The sequence below is a fragment of the Carlito syrichta genome, unplaced genomic scaffold (genome assembly GCF_000164805.1).
Source record: "Carlito syrichta isolate Samal-C Ts95f unplaced genomic scaffold, Tarsius_syrichta-2.0.1 Scaffold301847, whole genome shotgun sequence".
Lineage (NCBI taxonomy): Eukaryota > Metazoa > Chordata > Mammalia > Primates > Tarsiidae > Carlito > Carlito syrichta.
In genome coordinates, this window is record NW_007245943.1 from 126992 (window position 1) to 135539 (window position 8548).

The following is an 8548-nucleotide window of genomic DNA, read 5'->3' on the forward strand; positions in this document are numbered from 1 at the left end:
TATCTGATAGTATTCCATAAATCAAAGGCCTCCTCTGTATGTGGCATCTCTCAGATCACCATTGATTTTTATTTGGGGCAAAAGTTTGTTAATGTTTTTGTATGTTAGTTTCTGAAAGCACTTATTTTATGGAGGCAATGACTTAAACCACCCAAATTTACTGTATCACGGAGTTATCATGACAGTCTTATAGGATTATATATATAACACAAGGCATGTAATAGGTGCCCCAAAATAGATACTGAATAACTAAATCTTAGCCGACTTAGCCTGCCTCGTGATGAGGTTGTTTCCACTGTGATAAGCTGAAGTCTCAGCTTTTTTTTAATCACAGAAAGAGTTCAGTATATGCTACACATTGATCACTCTTCCATTACATTCCTTTCTTAAAAAGCTAGTGAAATATAATTGATGTGCAATAAACTACACAAACTTAAACTATATAATTTGTTAAATTTTGACATATGTATACACCTGTAAAACCCTCACCACCATCAAATTAATGAACAAATCCACTATCCTGGGTGCATTCTTTTGTCCCTTGGTAATCCATTCCTTCCTCCCTTTTCTCCTTCCTTGGGCTATCACTGATCTGCTTTCTCTAACTATAAAGTAGCTTATATATTTTGGTTTGACACGAATGGCCTCTCAGAGCTGAGGGTCTCAGTTCTACAACTGCAAGAAACTGAATCTTTCCAACAATCACAGGAACTTGGAATAGGATCCTTACCCCCAGATGAGACTGCAGCTCCAGTCAACACCTTGTCTGCAGCTTGGGAGACTCTGGGCAGAGCACCCAGTTATTCTGTGCTCAGATGTCTGACCTACAAGAGCTTTGAGATATCAAATGCATCTTACTTTTGGATGTCAAGTTGCTGGCAATTTGTTATGTAGCAACAGAAAAATAATATACTGCCAAAACAGTGGCCCTATCCAGGCTTCCATTTCTGAATATTTTAAACTAATTCATTGCACTCTAATAAGAGGCTTTTCTCCACAGGATTTAATATCACTTTTATGACCAACTTTCTAAATGATAGCTACAAATGATAACCAAAAATATCCTATATAATAGCATTGGTCTGCCAAGGTACTGTAGCTGCCTTTCTATTGTTCACAAGCTCTCTCCAGTGCATTTGATCATTCAGATGACTTATCACTTTTCTGCATATGTTAGTCAAGGAAAGATGAACTGGAGAACATTTTCCTTTGAAGCTTAGCACTGGGAATAAAAGGATGATGGATATCAGAGCCCTTTCCTTGAATCTTCTTTTTCTCTTTTGTTTCCTCACTCTTAGAACCAACTGAAATTGAAAATACAAGGTACCTCCCACCCCTTGCCAAAATCAGTAAGATTCACTTGACAGTTTTGATTGACATTTCCCATTGCAGGTGAATTCTGTATTTCTACATGCACACTTTGTCTGAGAGAGAAAGGCCATATGTACTGTTCCTTAGACTGGATTGGAAGATGATGTTTTGTTTTGTTTTTGAGTTGGAGTCTCACTCTGTCACCCAGACTGGAGTGCAGTGGCCGCTTCCGGCCACTGCAGCCTCGACCTGCTAGGCTCCGACGATCCTTCCGCCTCAGCCTTCCAAGTAGCTGAAACTACAGGCGTGCACTACCACACCCGGCTACTTTTTTTGTTTTTTTGGTAGAGATGAGGTCTCGCCAGGTTGCCCAGGAGGGTCTCGAACCTGCGGGCTCAGGAGATCCACTCACCTCGGCCTCCCCAAGCGCTGGGATTACAGGCTGAGCCACTGAGCCCAGCGGAAGATGATGTTTTTAAAGTGCTAACATTGTGTCGTTGATGAAATACTGCTATTATACAACAATTTTGATATTCTCATGCACATTTTTAAATTGTTTTTTTCAATATTTTGAATAAAAGAATTAGCTTTGGAGTCAGCTGACCTGAGCTCTACTACCTCTCTCAGTTACTTGCCATGTGCTTCTATGTAAGTCATCTAACCTCTCTGAGCACCAGTGTATTTATCTGTAAGATAAAGATAAGAGCTACCATTGAGCATAACTATGAAGATTAAATAAGTTAATGTATGTCATTTTAATGGTGACTGACACATGGCTTTTAATGTTATTAATATTACTGTGGTTACTATGTTAACTTATTAATAGTAGTAAGTTTTAAGGTGGACTTATTTTAAAATTTTCACATTAACATGCTCATTTAAACAAATGCTAAACACTTATTAGCTACCTATCTACTCTATGTAAAGTGCTGTACAAGAGAGAAGCAAAACTCTAGGTAGACAGAACAGTATCTCAACCATAGGTCCTTTTTAAAGAAAAATGTTCCCATGTACCTCTGTTAATTTGAATGATTTTTATCATACCATTATATACACAGACATGTAAATCTTTTACCATTTCTTATGAGGTACATTATAGATGATAGAGTTGTTGATTTGTTTATCCTACCCACATGAGCATGTAAGTATGAAATTTTACATGTCATCTCATTTAACCACCCAACAGCCTTGGTAGTTTCAATGATCCTCCTTAATTCTCCAAGTAATAGTAATGTAGCAGGTAAAGGCTTAGGCAAAAGATCAGAGTTAGAAATAGATTCTAAAAACTAATATTGAAGGTAAGAAATTTCAGGAGGTACAAAAAAGAAAACTTCCTCTTCTACATATAAGTGAATGGCTAAGACATACATATCTTATGTATGTCTTATGCTTCAGCCCAGTTTTAATCACAGTCTGTCTGATCCAAAGATTGTGTACTTAACATGTGTTTAAAATTGAGTTGACAGTCAGGCCTAGTTTTATTTATAGTGAAATTAATAAGCTCCAGTGTTTAAACACTATCATTTACTTTTTTTTTTTTTAAAGGAAACTGATACAGTCTTCTGAAGAACTGGGACTCCTAAAGCATGCTCCTGTCAAGTCTAATAGTTCATGCCTAGGCAAAAATTAACACTGTCAGATTGACTCAGTCAAGATTTGAATCCAGATTCTGATGCTCTGTTCTTTCTGTCGGCATGGATTCAATGCAAAACCATTACAGAAAGCACAAGGGAGAAGAAGAAAGCAAGTCTAGAAGATTAAAAAATAAATGCTAATTTGAGAGATACTTCTGGCTTCTGTCATCTCCAATATTCTGTTCATATTTGTCCTATTAGTTTTGTGGTCTAGGAAAATGTAAAATCTTAAAGAGCAAGAATATACGCTGATCTTTTTGGTAGGTCAGTTATCTTTGCCAAACTCAACAGAAGTTCTTCAAAAGTGCTCTGCCATGTTGGAATCCATGAGCACCATTTAAGTTCGGGCTTGGCTGTTCAGTTCCTAAGGAGGAAAAGAGGGAATGGTTATGAAGTGAGTTTGAAAGTCATTCAATGTCTGTACAGAAGATGAATGGCAACGCTGTCTTTTTCACCGCTCCCCATCCATAACAGTAATAGGATCATGGCTGCCCAGCTCAAGACTTCATTTTGCAGTTTTTTATTGTGGTGATGTGTGACCATTTGATTAAGTTCTGGCTACACAATATAAGTACAAGCTGCTAAATACCAGTGACTATTTAATTATGAAAGTAAGTCATGCTTTTAAGAGAAAAGAAAGTGCCTTCTCCATCATAGTTCCCTTTTGCCAGTGGCTATAATGTGAGTATGATGATAGAGCTGAAGAAATCATCTTGAGCCACAACGTGAAAATTGTCCACAGAGTTTCCCTTCCTGCTCTGAACCGCTTTCACTTGGGCTGCTATGTGAGACAGAAATAACCCATTTCATTTAAACTACTGTTATTTGAAACTCTGTAACAATACCTATAGTATCTATAGCTGAATTAATTTTGAATTTGACGCTAGAATTGGGGTTGCCACTACAAAAATCTAGTATATATGTCCATTAGTTTAATAGCTGGAGGGAACACAGACATTAGGAGCTGGAAAAGTTGCTGGTTCTGTCATTTTTTAGCAGCATGTTTATAAAAACGGTTACATCTGATCCCTTAGAAGACAGAACATATAAACATAACCTGTAACTCTAGGAACTTACTGAAAAAAAATAAAGAAAAACAACTGGGATGCTGGTGTGTAGTGGCTGCCTTTTGAGGCTTTGGGTAAAATCTTAGAAGGAAAAGGGACTCAAGCTAGAACTAGAATATTTCTGAGCATAGATTGAAGGGAATGCAACATTTGAGATATTTTTTTCTGCTCATGTAGCTTGAAATGTAATGGACATAGGGTCTAGTAATTTAGAAATATGAAGCATTGAAAAAGTTAATCATTTCTTCCTAAACTGGAAACTATGTAGCTAAAGAAACTACACATCTAGCATGAAAAAACCTGTGTCAGTTCGACCTATAAAGCAGATCTTGATTCTTCAAAGCTGTACATCTCCTATGAGCAACATACCCTGCAAGGCCTACTTAAGGTTACTATGCAGACTAATGGATAAGGAAGAATGTCTCAGTGGGACAATGGAGTACAATGGAGAAAGAATTTCCTAAGAGAGAAGAACAAGCAGTTTCCACATGAACTAACCCAAAACTAATCAAGCTGCCAGACTGGGAGATTTTGTAATCTCCTCAGCAAAATATGATGTTTGCTAAAAACCAGTGACTGTTCTTGGATTTCCCATCCTTCCCTCTTTTGACTCAACATTTTTACTGTGGATATTCTGATCTTCCTCTATCATTTTAATAAGACTGAGTGTGAGAGGCAGGAGACAAATAGTTTTTTTTTTCTTTAATCATTGTATTCCTGGATCATGGTAAGCTACGTGTACCTGATGGAGAGGACCACACGTCACCCAAACCCCTAGACTGTGGTTGATTCTATAACTGAATGGAACTTTGGGGTTGACACTTTTGGAAAGAGATAGAATATGTTAGACTCTAGCTGTCTTCTCCAATACTCATTCTCTTCTTTTTCCTCAGTAATAGAACTTTTACCTGAGAATATTGAATGTCCAGTGAAAATCTACATATTCATAAGTTTTTGCCAATGTGATATGAGCAGAAGCATTATGTGTTTTTTTATTTTCTTTTTCTGTTTTTTTGGTTTTTTTTTTTTACTTTTTCTAGAATATACCCTTAATGGAAAAACTATATTCTCCTCTTGCCTTTCTGGGGTTAAAATGCAGATGTGAAGGGTGGAGCTGAAGGAGACATTTTGGTCCATGAAGCATCAATCCTATGTTAAGAGCTGTAGAACTACAAGCAGGCTCACTAGTAACATTTGCAGGGTCTGGAATTAGAGTTTAAATGGAGAACAAAATACCTAGGTACAAATATTTAAAAATTATACATCCATCAGAAATATATTAAATAGAGTATGGTGTAACCTCCTATTCTGATGAGTATACCATCAAATAACCTTTTATGTCAGGTTCAGGCATAAAAATCCTTGGATCTCTTTAGAGTAATGTACCAGAATAAGGTGAGGTCAGGAACAGATAACTACCTAGCCCTGGCTTCTGACCCATGACTGTTTCTACCCAACTGTAGCTCTGTGTTACACTTTAAGGGACCTCTTGGCATGTAAATCCCTTCCAGTTCACATATCTAAGCCCCCCACAAACAGCTGCCACTTAGCTATCGCTTACTCATGAGCCATCACTTACGCATGAGCCTAAGGGAGTACAGACCAGCAACAGAGACAACTTGGAGAAAAGGTATACTTAGACCCTGGAAGCAGGCTTGGGGCCATTTGAACTGGGTATTCTGAATCCTTAGTACTAGCATAGGGTTTAAGAGGGTATACCTTTTTAGTTCTGAAGACTTTGTGCTCTGTGGAGAGTGTGTACATTCGGAGGACAGCTGAAACAGGACCCTAAAAGATAGAGCCAAGAGCAGGAGCCCTGTTACTGAGAAGCCATCATATCTTCCCTGGGATGCTTACTCTTTTTTTTTTTTTTTTTTGGTTAAGTAGGGTTTATTGAAAGACAAGCTCCCACAGGGGGAGGAAACCTAAGGGAGTTGCCTGGATGCTTACTCTTAAATGACTCCATGAGGAAAAAAATAGATTTTTATATTGTTTATGCCACTGCTCTTTTGGGGTTTTGTTATAAAATTATATCTATATTCTAATGGCAATGCTAACTGTCTTCAGGCAAAGTTACCAGGATTTTATTGCCATGTGATATTATTTTTTTAAAAAAATCCAAATCTTTTCTCAAAAAAACCTCATCCTCTTCTTTATATCTCCATAGTGTGTTTCTGCCATAATCATGGATAATTATATTCTTCCATTCTACTTCTTACATGTACGGTTAATGTCAGCTATGTGCATTTTCTTCTTAGCTTCTGCTTCCATTGTCCTTTTCCTACTGGTTAAACCTGAACGTTGTTGATGAACTATGTGGCAAGATTCCATTCAAGCTTGATCTAAACAACAACAAAATCAACATGTGCCTCAAAATATAGTACAAAAACATAATCCTTGATGTTTCCTGTGATTAGTATGTTTTTCTCACTTTTAAAACAGCCTAAAAATTTTGCACTAAATATATTTTTTCAGATTTTTGTTTAGTCTATTTATGAATGAATAGACCAATGTATATACCTATACTTAATTCACTTCTTAGTATACACATGTTTCCAATTTCAAGCATTGGTCTTTATAAATGATGTGAATATTTCAGTCTCTCAGAATGTTATATGATTTAATTTAGTCATCATCTAGTGAAAATAAGTTGAACTTATTCATTTACATTTTGTTATCTAATGAACACTGTGACCACATCCTGAAATCTTGAGATAACCAGCTGTGAAAGTTTATTCATCCCCAAAAAAGACAAAACCTATGTCCTTGGACTCTCTGGATTTGAATCCATTTAGGAAAGGGTAAGGTATTGAGCTCTTTCTACGGAATTGTATGATATTTTTATACATTCTTATTTAATAAGCTAAACCATTCTGTAAGGTAAATGCAACAAGTTGGAAACTCAGACCACAAACTGGGGAGTATAAGTACAAATTTCTAATAAATTCACCACTAAATTTAATTTATACACTAAATCCCTATTCTTTGAAGTGAAGGTAACTTAATCTCACTTGCATTAAGGATGCCAACCCTAATTTTTTTGAGTTGGCACCTAAGCACTGGAGGACTTTATGAGTGCCATAGTAAGGACATAGTGAGGACATCTATAATCCTGAGGTTTTATCTTATAGCAACTCTGGTATTACCTAAGACAGCCACTTTCTTCAGGCTTTAGACCTGTATTGCCCAATATGGTATCTGGTAGCCATATGTGACTGTTTAGTATTTGAAATGTGACCGGTCAGAATTGAAATGGGCTGTAAGTGTAAAATATGCACTGACTTTCACAGATTGACTACATGTTGAAATGATAATATTTGGGGTATGTTTGATTAAAGAAAATATATTGTTAAAATAACAATTCAAAAGAAAAGAGCAAAGAGAAAAAACAATTCACCAGTTTATTTTTACTTAATAAATATGGTTGCTAAAAACTTTAAGATTACAAATGCAGCTTTCTATTGGATAGCACCGCTCTAAATCTCTGGTCATTTCCTTTCTCCCAACCGTAAGGCTACTTTAGTGAAGCAAAATCATCTATTGCTTTGCAGACTAGTGGAATTATAATTGTCAAAAAGTTAAATACATTTACTCTAGCTCAGTTACACAGTGCTGCTTATATATTCTTAGACACAAAGTCCTATAGGTGAAAATAAGTCTATTTCATTTTCTCTGAAAATTAAAGTCACCATTTTCATCTGAGAATCTAGGAAGATTTTTTTTCTACAGGGCTAATAACATGTCAGACTCATAAACTTGCTTATTGGGAATTTAGAAGTAAAAATTCATCCTCTGTTTCTAACTACCAGAAAAACATTAATTTATTTCACAAATAAAGACTTCCTGTGAATTAAAAAAAAAAGAAGGAATTCTCTGAGGGGCGTACAGAGGTGATTTATTACAAAAGTTGTTGCTATTTGAGCCACTCGGTTTTCAAAATGAAAAATCATTCAAAGTAGTCTAAGAAGGAGTGTGTAAAAGTTTGTAAAATGCTTTCAATTTCTGGGAGTACCTGTCTTGACAGGAAGCCAAAAACAACGTTAATGAAGTCACTCTTGAGGTGGGCAAAACACCTTGACAGAATAGGAAACAGAGAAAAGGAGAAAATAAAACCAAGAGAACAAATTGATTACTCTTGTTTCTTTGGAGGAAAATCTTGGAGATTTGGAAAGGATTCGGGGAAACATTTTTTATTCTATCCTTCATGATAGAATTGGGGAAAAAGATCGAGCCTGTTGCCAAATACAGACAAGTGCTAGTTAAGGATTTGAGGTAAATAGCTAATGTAAAAATTCAATGCTCCTAGTGACTAGATAAGAGTAGCAGAGTCAAGAACACTTTAGCTGAGGTATCACGCACATCACCCAGTGAAGAAAGTGTGACTGTGGTATAATCAATTCAAATGAGAGTTATAGTTTCCAGAGTAGTTCTCTAGCTGTCAAAAGGAAAGTCAAGATTGCTTACCCTTGCACAGTGATATTGTAATAAACAGATAATTAGGAACAGAATACTCAATCTCTATCTCCCTTCATCGCC